At 38.6% G+C, this 13369-nt stretch overlaps 1 protein-coding gene across 2 annotated transcripts in view; it reads right to left on the bottom strand.

Moving 5' to 3' along the window:
• Marchf1 (membrane associated ring-CH-type finger 1) overlaps positions 1-13369 on the bottom strand; it is a 394778-nt gene that overhangs the window by 356467 nt on the left and 24942 nt on the right. The gene's annotated exons all lie outside the window — the stretch shown is intronic.

Genomic DNA, 13369 nt, shown 5'->3' with positions numbered 1-13369 from the left:
AATTTCGGGCAAACTTAGAACATGTGATTTTTTTTTTAAACCAGAAATCCAAAGCTATTTCTGCTTTCCATAAGCTTCATATCTATAGACACCCATGACAATGTGGTCAACTCAAGGCTTCCAAGATTAGTTCAAATTAATGTGGCTAGACATAACTGTCGGATGAGAAGGGTCACCTTCAGAAATTCATTACTGGCATCCATGGCACTTAAAGACTGCAAGTATGGGTTTCTGATTCATCCTTCCATGTCCATAAGCCAATTTATTTTTAGTATAGTCCATGGTGTATAGGAAAATACAAAACAGAATTACTTTATACACATGAGCAATAGCAAAAAGCTGTGTCTGAGATATATGAGATGCCCCTACCATGCCTGTTCTAGCCTGCATTCCTCAAAGACCTACCTAAAGAAAGTTACATCATATTTGCTATCTGTATCTGCTTTATAGAAATATCAGCTTTCTCCTCATTTTCTCTAAAATCTTGGTTGTAACCCAGACTCAACTCTCTCTCACTCTGCAGTTCTTTGTCATGAAACTTTAGGCATTATTCAAAGGTTTTTAATTGGACAGCAGCACAGTTAGTTGCAATTAGGAGGAAATACAAGTTAAAAGCTCCTGCTGTCTCATAAAGTGAGATTTATTTTCAAATAACTATAGTATCAAAGTGGTACAGATTCAATCTTCTTGGGGTCAACTAAGGTGAGTAGTTACAAGCAGGGTAACTTTCAAATAGTATTTAAAAGTCAGCATGTGTATTGTTTTAAATTAGTTATCTCTCTCTCAACATTATATATATATAATATATTATATATATCATATACATATATATATTTATATACATATATATATATATAATGTTGAGAGAGAGATAACTAATCTTTCTTTCTTCTAACTTAATGTTTAGACAAACTAATATATATATAATAAACTATATAAACAAATATATATATATATATATTAGTTTGTCTAAACATTAAGTTAGAAGAAAGATGCCTAAATCTCATGAAACATTGAACTCAATTCCAGCAACACTACAAATATATATTTTTATCTGTTACATATTTCACTAGCTCCATAAGCTAGCTTATTATCAGCAGCTCAATATTTTACATATGAATTTAGTTGAAAGTTGCATTATCCCTGGGAACTTCTCGTTCATTTATTTAGTAATATTGATAGTTCAAAGGGTTATAAAAAGGAAAAGGGGATGCCCTCCTATCACAGAACAGTGTTGGTTAAGCCCCACTTCTCAGGCATTGGGAGGCTTTTAGAGAAGGTTTCTGTCTCCAAGGAGTCTGAGGATGCTCAAGCGCGGAGAGCAGCCGTAGGCGAGGGCCGTTTCTGGCTGAGCGCAGAGTCTACTCTTTCCAGCTTCTCTACTGCGAAGGTCTCTGATAAGAGAAATGTGAAACTCAGCTCCTCCTGGATTTTAGCACCTCTGGGGAAAAGGAAGAAGCAGCTAACTGCAGGGTATCAAATGATGTGGAATCATTTACACTGAAACAGAAACTTTCCTCGAAAATGAAAGGAAGTCATGGGTTCATCCCACAGAATTCAAACACTACACTTCTGCCTTCTCTTTGGGCATATGCCGTCTCATTAGGGAAACAATGGAAATCTTCACCATTTCCTTACAACACCCTGAAGCACAGCTCTAGCGCGTTTGTTGGTTTGGTTGATTAATTGTTTAATATCCTTGTCTTGTCAATACCAAATTTCCTCACTTTTCCGTATGGAACTGTATTTACTTTTGTAAAAATGTTTTTATTTATTTGTAGGGGGAGAGAGAGAGAGGGAGAATGAGAGAGAGGGGGGGGGAGAGAGAGAGGGGGAGAGAGGGAGAGGGTGAGAGAGAGAGAGGGAGAGAGGGAGGGAAGGAGAGAGGGAGAGAGGGAGAGAGGGAGAGGGAGGGAGGGAGAATGCTGCAGCAGAACCTACTGCCACTGTAAACAACGTCCAAATAGATTCACCACTTAGTGCCTCTGGCTTTACAGGGATACTGGGGAATCAAACCCAGTCCACAGGCTTTGCAAGCTAGTTCATTAACCTCTGAGCCATCACTCCAGCCCCATTTACTTATTTTTTGCTACATTGTTTCATTTTATGTTGAAAAAGGTCTCTCTGTGTAGCCCAGAATGGTCTTAAAGCCCTGGTACCTCTCAATCATCCATTTTCCGTGATTTTGTATGGGAACAATTTGAATAATTTTAAAAATGCCTCTTAAATATCACTGTAACATTTTCTTGAGATGTCACCTTGAAGACCAGTGGAAAATGCTATCAAATTCTACAAAGAAAATCTAGGTCTATATTTAAATATCCGGTGTATATTACAGAATATGTTAAATGAAGCAACCTTTACTGAATAACCAACACTTCAGTAAATAATGAATAATTATTTGACTAAGCAAAAGTGCAAAGCAAGGCAAATGAGAGACAATAGGTCAGTAAATTGCAGCTTGTGGATATTTTCAGTTTGAAACCAGCTAAGGGCTGGAGAAATGGCTTAGCGTTTGGGGCACTTGCCTGTGAAGCCCAAGGGCCCAGATTCGGTTCCCCAGGACCCACATCAGCCTGGTGCACTAAGGGGCGCATGCGTGTGGAGTTCCTTTGCGGGGGCTGGAGGCCCCGGTGCGCCCATTCTCTGGACCTGTCTCTCTCGCTCTGTGTGTGCGCGTGCATGTGCGCCTCAGGCAGGTGTGTATATGCCATGGCACCCATGTAGAGGTCAGAGGACAGCTGTGGATGTTAGCTCACGTCTGTCACCTTGCATGAGGCAGGGTCTTTTTCCTCAGAACAAGACTATGTTTCCCAGGCTGGCTGGTCCACAAACATCCAGGAGATTACCCTGCTGTTGCCTCCCGTGTTACTGTAGGCAGCGTAGGGTTATAGACACCCCCCCCCCACCCCAGCATCTGGTTTGTTACATGTGCTCTGGGGATCCAAACTCAGATACTCACATTTGTGCAACAAGTGATTTGTCCACCGACCACTCCCCTGTCCCAGAAAATAATGAATATGATCTAAAAATCTCAGATTTTTAATTTTTTCATGTTACCTTTTTCATGATAGCGAGAAACATGAAAATTATGAGCTCTGGTCTTAAAACACTTTGTAGTCATGGCAGCCAGTATAATGTCTCCTGCAAAGATTCTGTCTTAATCCTAGAAACCAGTGAATATGCTAAATTTATATAATAAAGGATATTTTTTCCTGCATAAAATCATTTACTTATACTAACATCAAATAATTAGGCTTCATTACGTTGTATTTCAAATAAATTTGGGGTTTTATGTCCCTTCTATTTCTGTCCCTCCTCTCTTTCCCTCTTATACCCTGTTTACCTCTTTAGAACTACACTTTTGTTGCTGCTGTCATTCCTGAATCTCCTTCTCGTCACCTCTATAGTGACATCACCAGTGTAAACCCCCAACAGTTAGACTTCTCTTCCCCCCACAGCGTCACCTGGACTTGTCATTGGTTTTCTTGAGGATAGCCATTCTGACTGGGGGAGGGGTAGCATAAAATATCCAAGTGGTTTTAATTTGAAGTTTTCTAGTAGCTAAGGATGTTCAACATATTTTAAATATTTGTTGACCATTTGTGTTTCTTCTCTTGAGAACTGTCCATTCATTTCCTTGCCCATTGGCAGGGTATTTTGTGCAGCTGGATTTTGCAGTTCTTCATAAATTCTGGGTATCAGCCCTGTCTCTGAGGAATGGCTGGCAAAGATTTTCCCCCATTTTGTAGGCTTCCTGATGTATCTGATAATTCTTTCTTCTGCTGCGAAGAAACATTTGAATTTCATGTCATCCCGGTTTTTTATCCTTGGGACTCTTCCCTGTGCCATTGGAATGCAGTTTAGAAAGTTCTAACCTATGCTAATAACATCCAAAGTATTGCCTGTGTTTTCCACTATCTAGTGTTTTCAGCATTTCTGGTGATAAAGGGGATTTTGAAAATATTGTTCAGTTAACAATTTGGCCTTAACATTATATATTACAAGTACTAATTGATTTATAAGATACATTTATTTATATTGGCTGCTCCATCTGCAATATCAATACTCCCTTGTGGTAACACAGCTTGCCTTTTTCGGTATGTATGTGCAGTGTGTGGGGTATAGGGTGTGATCTGTGCACATGTGTGTGCAGCAGCATGTGCTTCATGTACATGTGGGTGAGGTGAAGACCAGAGGAGAGCAGTTTCCCCTTCAATCATTATTCTTTGTTATTTTCTTTTCTTTTTTTTCTATGAGAATATCTTATTTAATGTATTTTTAAATTATATTTTATTAACAACTTCCATGATTGTAAACAACATCCCATGGTGATGCCCTTCCTCATCCCACTTTCCCCTTTGAAACTCCACTCTCTGTCATATCCCCTCCCCCTCTTAATCAGTCCCTCTTTTATTTTGATGTCATGATCTTTTCCTCCTATTATGATGGTCTTGTGTAGGTAGTGTCAGGCACTGTGAGGTCATGGATAACCGAGCCATTTTGTGTCTGGAAGAGCACGTTGTAAGGAGTTCTACCCTTCCTTTGACTCTTACATTCTTTCTGCCACCTCTTCCACAATGGACCCTGAACCTTGGAAGGTGTGATAGAGATATTGCAGTGCTGAGCATACTCCTCTCTTCTGTGTTATTTTCTTGGAACAGAGTCTCTCACTGAACCTAGAGCTGCTCTTTTTGAGCTCCAACAATTCAATTCTCCTATCTCCACACTTCCACAAGACTTAGGTTACAAGTGTGTGGGGCCACACCCAGCTAGCTTGGTGAACACTATAGATCCAGCTAGGGCTCAGATCATGATGTTTATGCAGTTAATGTTATGACCCACTCGAGACTCAGCCCCAATTGTTTGCCTTTTTATCACTCTGCTTTGTTCCTTTATCATGTTGTGTCTTCTACTAAAACACATTATAAACCTAGGCATAAACTAAGTCCATCTTATAATGATAAAGGCATAAAACAAACAATGGAATTTAGACTAAAGAGTCAATGTCCTAAGATGGCATTACATGGTACACCTTATATTTTAAGAGTTCATCAACAACATTATCACCAAACAAAGTAGTAATATCAGCTATATTTCTTTTATCAGAAGATGAAGCTTCTTAGAGATTGAGCTATTTTTTTGGTACCATATATTACAAAGACCATATTTATGTTCATTAGAAAAAACAGTACTATAAGAATGTATTGAATAACTAGTATTTCAGAACTTCTTGTTAAAAATTTTCATTACCTACCTACATGAAATGTACAATTAAGGGAACAGCTCAAGTTACTGGAAAAAAGTGATGTATGATTAGCTGACAGGAAGCTTAGCTGGGACGGTGTGTACAAGGAAAAAGAATAATCAAGGAAAGCTTTATCAGCAAAGCAGATAGATGGACAGGACATTAGTTTTGCTCAAATTATGTGGAGGATGTAATTATGGTAATAAGGAGATAATAAATAAAAGAAAATCATTCAAGAAAACCTAAGCAGAGTTATGTAATCTGCAGGAAGAGAAGAATATGAGAATAAATAGGTACCCATTCTTTATGAAGTCATGGGCATACATTTATAAATATCATAGTGACCTGAGCCATCAAATACAATGATGGTAAAATGAAAATAAATTTTTAAATAAAGAAACTAAAAACTTAAATTTTCCTTCATGTCAGAAAGAGCCTCACTTAGGCAACAGCTCCACGGAACGCTGTGTGAGGGGTAATGAGCCAAGTGACCCGAAAATTTAAAGATTTCAAGAATAAATGAGGTCATGGGATTGTTCCAGAACCCAGTCCCAGTGTATGACTGGCCACTAGGCGTCTTGAGAATGTAGATGGGGACACATCTAGGATTGCACGTGAGATTTACCAGGGGCTTCCCAGCACATGTGTGGCTTGCAGCAGCAGCAAAAGCAAGACACTAAATCTCATGACTGGGTCAGAGAAAGGGACTCACAGTGCCAGGATAACATGCTTCATGCCACGTAGATTGTGCCGGGTTCATCTCAACCTAACAAGGATGTCAGTCACATTTCTGGCTGGGATGGCATTGGCATCTGGTTGTAAAGCTCCAGATGCCAGTCTTATGGATTTATACATCAGTGTTTACTTAGGGGCAGTCAGAGCAGTTATGACTTCAAACAGTCATGGCCAGACAAGCTGAAAGTCCTACAGTGTCCAAATAAACCTATGGAACAGAGCATCTAGCAAGTATAGGAAAAAAAAAAAAAAAGAGAGAGAGAGAGAGAGAGAGAGAGAAAGAAAAGCAGACAAATGTTTCAGTTCACTCCACTCACTTAAATGATATTAAAGAAAAAGTTAAACTTCCATTGGGGCATCAAATAAGGAACAGTGAGCTTAATGGTGGTAAAAAAAAAAAAGTTTTAAAGGAAGTAAAATGTATTCTTATTTTGGCAAATAGTCAAATGTGTTGGCACTTGCCCTTAATCATGTCACTAATTTTAATCTTTACACTATTTATCAGTGGTCTATGTTCTTTCTCTGTCACTGTTAAATTAATATTTGCCCTGAACTCTTACCTATTAAGTAGATTTGCTACTTACATACAAATGACCATTAATGAAACAAGCCTTCACTAAAGTAATGAGAGTAGGATTAGAAGACACATTCCTAAGTGAGTGAACAGGAATCTTCCTGGTAGAGGCTATACATGCCACAACTAAAATCAAGTGGGGGAAAATTTAAGGCAGTTAAGAGAGAGATTTTACAAAAGGTAAAAGTGTGAGGGAGTAGTACCTTTGAATGACTGATACCCCTCAACATGCCCCATAAATAGCTCCAAGGAATCCAAGACTTTAAGAATCAGAAAGCTAAAGTGACAAGGGGACCAAGGTAATTATCAAAATTGAAAACATATAATCACAGAATATGAGAGGCTGAGGGAGGATGATAACCATGAATTCATGTCCAGTCTGGGCTATAGAGTGTGTTCTAGGTCTCCATGGTCTACAGTGAGATCATGTTTTACAAAAAAAAAAAAAAAAAAAAAAAAAAAAAAAAATGATGACTATAGTTCATAGCTTGTTTTCTAGCATCTTTACAGGCAGATCATAGGGATAAATAATTAGAATGAACCATTGAGGAAATGTGAGAAGTATTCCTAGCTATAGCTCCCAAAACAACTGCTAAGTCAATGAGCTTCAGCTAATGATATTTTCATAAGCAGACATTCTGAAGGTTACTATATCAGATCTGCTACATTCTGTGCATTGCACAAATCACACTTTTATAAAATTATTTGCTACATCACTTTCTATTTTGTGCTTCCTCATTTTCAATATTGTGATATGCTTTAATGATATAAGGGGCAGAACATTGTCACAGGCAATAATTATAAGTAGCAAGAAAGACTCTGTTGGCCTCTTACCTCTTTAAGCCCCCATGAAAATTGCAGGCTTTGCCCTAAATAAGCATGATATTTCAAGAAGTGTATATTTGAGTTTGATATTCCAGATATGAAATCCTATTTTCTATGTATTGAGTCATAATTCATTACTATTTAACATTACAGATTTCATCTTGAGTGATTCTTTACATATTCTTTATTTCTTCTATGTCTAATACAATCATGTAAACTGTGAAAGACCCTAATGCAGGGGCATGTAAAATCTCTGTTAGGGTGTAACCTTTGTCATGTCATCTTTATAGGATTCACTTAAGTGTAAATCCTCTGTATTAATGTCTTCATTGTCCACCTAAGGCTCTTTGGGTTATGAGAGGGTCTCAAACAAAAAAGAACTACATTGAGGGTGGGAGAGATGGCTCAGTTTTGAAAGGTACTTGTCCACAAGACTTCCACCTGGAATTTGGATCTTCAGGCCCCACATAAAGTCAAAAGCAAAGTGTCTATCATTCCAACAATCTCAATAAAATGGGAGGCAGAGTCAGGAGAATATCAAAGCTCATTGGCCAGGTAGTCTGGCTATCCATAAACACAACCAGAGATCCTGTCTGAGAGGACCCACGCCTGTAGGTTGTTACTTAACCTCCACACCCACTCTGTGGCATGCACACACAAAAATGTAGAAAAAACAGCCATTAAAATGCCTACAAAGGGGCTGGAGAGATGGCTTAGCGGTTAAGCGCTTGCCTGTGAAGCCTAAGGACCCTGGTTTGAGGCTCGGTTCCCCAGGTCCCACGTTAGCCAGATGCACAAGGGGGCGCACGCGTCTGGAGTTCGTTTGCAGAGGCTGGAAGCCCTGGCACGCCCATTCTCTCTCTCTCCTTCTATCTGTCTTTCTCCCTTTGTCTGTCGATCTCAAATAAATAAATAAAAAATGAACAAAAAATATTTTAAAAAAATGCCTACAAAGTAAGCAGGTGATAAAACAAGAGACTGTTATCAAGAGGGGAAAGTGGGCTTTATTTCTCAACAAGATCCCTATATTACATAATCAGCATGAGGCATATATTTGTACTGATAGACATTCCATGCTGTACCTAAGTAGTAATTATTTCAATTCAAACACTGTGACCACATATACATTGAATATCATCTCAACAGTATGTGGCTGAAATCAGCTTTGAGGATGTACAAAAGGCAATGGTGTATGAAAGACACAACTCCATTGACCATCTCCTCTGTCTTTGATGAATGCACACTGCCAAGTACAATTGGTCCAAAGGCGTAAGTGAAAATCACTAAAGACAAGAAGAAACCTCCTGATATGTTTCTGAGCACTCCGATCTGCCAGGCAAGCAAGCACTAAGATTTTGAGGTTAGTGGTTTAGAAATTCAAGTGAAAACTACAAACAGATGGATAAAATAAATAATGCAAACCATTCCAGTTTTATCAGCTCAAAAGACTAAAACTTACATGGAAAGGGGAAGACAGACACAGGCAGGGTGAAATGAAAGACATTCTGTCCACTGAAATTTAACTGGTTATTCATTAGATGCCAGTTTTTACCCCCAATTCCCATCCTTTCCCTTTGCACCATTTTTGAGAGGGGAGGAAGGAAATGCCTTCCTCCACCCTCTAGCTACTATGTAGATTCCCATCTCAAGATTTCAAACATACTTTCTATGACAACAACCATCATTTTTCTCTAAAAAGTAAATGCTTTTAGTGTAGGGCATTCATTCTACTAGCTGAGATGATGCAGCTGTAGAGTCAGAAACGGGGTAATTCTGCCACTTACTCCCTGTGAGGTTTTGAACATTTCTCCAGCCTTTACTCACATGCAAATGGCACTTATGACATTATGGTATGGCAAAGGTCAAAAGGAATTTCAACATATAAATATTAAACATGGTACTTAGTACTACATAAATAGATTAATAATGATTTTCAGTGTTTCTGACTATTGGTTATTTTTGGCTTTTTGAAACAGGGTTTCTTGTAGCCCAGGCTGCCTTTGAATGCCGGGCTCCCCTGCCTCTACCTCCCAAGTGCTAGGATTTTAGATGTATGCCACAATGCCAGTGCTTTTAGTTCTTTTAACCTCTTTCTCTTTTATTCTTTGTTTTCTTGACAGTTTACTTACAACAATAAATATCTACAGAGCAACAGAGCTATCGTTGCGATACCAGGAACTCTCCAGATTCCTCTAGTCTTACAGGACCACTGTCCTTATGCGCCCAGACACTCAGTGCCTTGTAGCAGATGGAAGCCTGTCGCCTCTATCAGCCGGCTACTTCCATCTACCCCACTGCCTATGTGGTGGTTTGATTCAGGTGTTCCCCAAAAACTTAGGTGTTCTGGATGTTAGGTTCCCCAGCTGATGGCAATTGGAAATTAAAGCCTCCTTGTGGCAGTGTATTGTTGGGGGCAGGCTTATGGGTGTTATGGCCAGTTTCCCCTTTCCAGTGTTTGGCACACTCTCCTGTTCCTGTTTTCTATCTTATGTTGGCCAGGGGTGATGTCCACCCTCTGCTCATGCCATTGTTTCCCCCTGCCATCATGGAGCATCCCCTTGAGCCTGTGAGCCAAAATAAACCTCTTTTATTCCAAGCTGCTCTTGGTTGGGTGATTTCTACCAGTAAAGTGAACCTGACTGCAACAGCCTGATATTTACAGTCCAAACATTAAGAGTGGCATGATGTTTTCAGGTGTTTAGAAACTAAGAAGGAAAGCATATGAAATTGAAATTTAACAATTAATGAGTAAATTTTTATTGGAAAAAGTATATGTCTACTTATGTACTTGCTATAGGTTCAAGGACATAGTTGAATAAATGAAGAAAAGACTGTAGCGGTTATACCCTGCCTTCAGTTAACATCAGTTGAGAGCTGCATCTCTGAGAAAGGCTGTATCCCTCACTTGTGTGAATATTTCTTTGTGACAAACCTTACTGCAACCCTAATAATACTATACAATAAGCAATGTGTGGGCATTTAAAAATATGTAAGTAAAAAATAAAGGACATGTGTCCTTTGAAAAGTAAATTGTCTTTTATTTATTAACAATGTGATTATACTTTTTGTAGAAATTACATAGAACATTAAGATATAATGATATTAAATCCCTAAGGAAGGTATATCCTTAGAAAAAATACCATGTTTCACTTTACCACAAGCACAAATGTCTGAGAGTTAGGTTAAAGAACTCAACATTCAAAATTCTGTATCTAAAATTTCCTCCTATGCTGATTTAACAAACTTCATTCAATTGTTGAAAATACATAATCAGAAAGAGGTGACATTTAGAGATACTTAGAAACAATTTTCTCATCTGTCCCTTGCATGCACCTAGGTAAAAATAAAGCATACGTCTTAAAAGATGGGACAGTTATACACAATGATCTTTCCTTTATAGAATGTTGGCATGGGCATGTTGCATTAATAAGCTTTCCTGTCATTTGAAAAAACAAACCATAGTTTTAATTTATTCATCACTGTCAAGCACTTCTTTACAATACTGTAAAAATCTCTGATACACTAGGTCTTACATTAGTGCTTCTGAAACCTGAGTGTGTGTTCTTTCACCCGTGAGTCTTGGTGCTAATGTACACGCTGGCTCAGTCCGCCCCCGGCAAAGGTGATTACAAACTGAGCACTGGAATCTAAAATGATGGCTTCTCACACAGAGACAAAACCACTGAAGCCACGCTTTAAAATTTATAATCTTGCTCCTGGCACCTTGACTAAAATCAGCACAAAATGGAGCCATTACTGGGAGGTTTCAACAAACCATTGAAATGCTTGGAATTTTAAATGTCAATCATTTTACAAAGGAAAAACCTAATTTCTGCATTCAGAAAATCAAGTTTAGATTTTAGGAACACTTCGTGCTTCTCTTTAGTTCTTGCTTCTGTCCTAGTTCTCAAACTTGTAGCAAAAACTTGTAGTAAATTCACACAATAGAGATAAGAATGTAGGTACATATTTATTTATAATACCAACATTTACATTTGATGATGAGAGATGAATTCCAAACTAGATTATTAATGATAGCTTTATCCCTAAGGTCTTTTTTAATTATTATTAAGTATTAAAGAAAAAAGAGACACGTAATGTTTGAGAGAAACACGGTATTAAGAGGAAAAGTTGAATGGGGCCGGGGAAATGTGCAGCAGTTGGGGCACTTGTTTGTTTGCAAGCCTGCCGGTTCAATCCCCCAGCACCCGTGTAAAGCAATATAGAAAGTGGAACTGGGTCTGTGTTCCTAACCCGCCTGTAGCAATGGAGCCAAGAGACCCTGGAAGCCCACTGGTCAGCTGGACTAGCACACACAGTGGCAAACAAGATCGGTCCTGTCTCAGGTGGTAGGAGGAGAAGAGAAAGACCCTGAGCTGGTCCTCTAACCTCCACACATTGTACTGTGTGCACGCGCGTGCACATGCACACACAGACACACACATCATAAACATCTACATATTCACACATAGACACACAAACTGAACAAGTAAAAGTTGAATGGTTCCTGATAATGATCCTACAGCAAGCTCTGCCACCTAAGACAGGCGAATAAAATACCACGCTCTGCTTTGAGAGAAAACATTCCACAGCTCTGCCGCCTATGAAATGAAGTCAACACTCTAACAGGACATGCAAGGCTTTCTGAGTCTGATATACCCTGACCACTGCATCGCCTCACAACTCATTAGTTCCTCCACAAACGACCTCTCCGTAACTTCGCTCCGAGTAGCTCAGCGTTACTGCACATCTTGGCTTCCTGATCTCAAACAACACAGTGGTCTCTAGAAGTTCTTTGCCCTCTCCTTGAACACTCGTCTCACCTGTCCAGTCAGGCATTTTCCCTCCTATGCTCCCCATCCCCTTCTTAGAGCATTGATGTCATGGTTGGAATGTTTTTCTTACAACTGAGCCTCTCTAGGAAAAAAAAAAAAAAAAAAAAAACTGAGTCATGTCTATATTACAATGCCAAGGACCGTGTATAATCATAGTGGCTTTATAAATGACTACTATATTGGTAAATAAATCAAATAAAATTTACTATTGCATAAAATATGCTAGGAACTATATATTTTAACTGTTTTGGACATAGATTTCAAAATTCTTTCAAAGGCTATTACAGCAGGGTAGGAGAAAAGGAGATATTACCAAAAAAATAAGATTCTAGATATCCTAGATCTTGATTTGGATCCAGAATTTGAAAGTGAATGTTGGTAGGAACAAAATGATAAAATCAAAAAAATTAGTAAATAAAGTGAGGTATTAATGAGTTGGAAAATGTATTATCTGTACATAATTTGGTTATCAGCCTTGAACCAATGTTAATGATTCAGCTCTGATAAATTAACACGCAAAATTTATAGTTCTATGAAACATTGGGGGAAAGTGAGGAGGGCACATATTGCTAGAAAACTGTATTGTCCTAATAATATGTTTGAAAATCTTCCATTCCAAACTAAAAATAAATAAATAAATAAATCTATTCAAATCAAGATCTCCAGATTTCCTAAACTCATTTTGTTCTTATGTAAATATTTACTGAAAGTTCTTAACATATACCACAACAAAACTTTGCTGAATGAAGTTCTGGTGAAATGACACAGCACCTGATAATTTCTTATTTTGGAAATTCTATCATTGTAGACATCAAGATTGTTCATAACAGGGTAAGCTTTGCGCAAACTAAGCCTGAGGACACTGAAGGCTGTGCACCTTGGGTGGAGTCTCTTGACGACAGGAGCTCGCAGCTTCTCCCAAGATCTCCTGATGAAATGAGCATGAACCAAACAGCTGGTGAATGTGATCTGAACTGATGAGCACGAGCCAAGCAAACGTGTGGTCTATGAGGACACACATAGTCAACTCCTGAGTTTTCATGTGTTGGTAATTACAAACATTCATTCAATCCAGGTATAGCTCCCCATAGTTTTCTATCAATTAATCTTAAATAAAAACTGGGCATATAGTACAGATGGGGTTCTCTCTCA

This window comes from Jaculus jaculus, chromosome 12, assembly GCF_020740685.1.
Source record: "Jaculus jaculus isolate mJacJac1 chromosome 12, mJacJac1.mat.Y.cur, whole genome shotgun sequence".
In the NCBI taxonomy this organism is placed as follows: Eukaryota; Metazoa; Chordata; class Mammalia; order Rodentia; family Dipodidae; genus Jaculus; species Jaculus jaculus.
The sequence above is the reverse complement of the archived record's forward strand: the minus strand, read 5'-3'. Positions and strand labels throughout refer to the sequence as shown.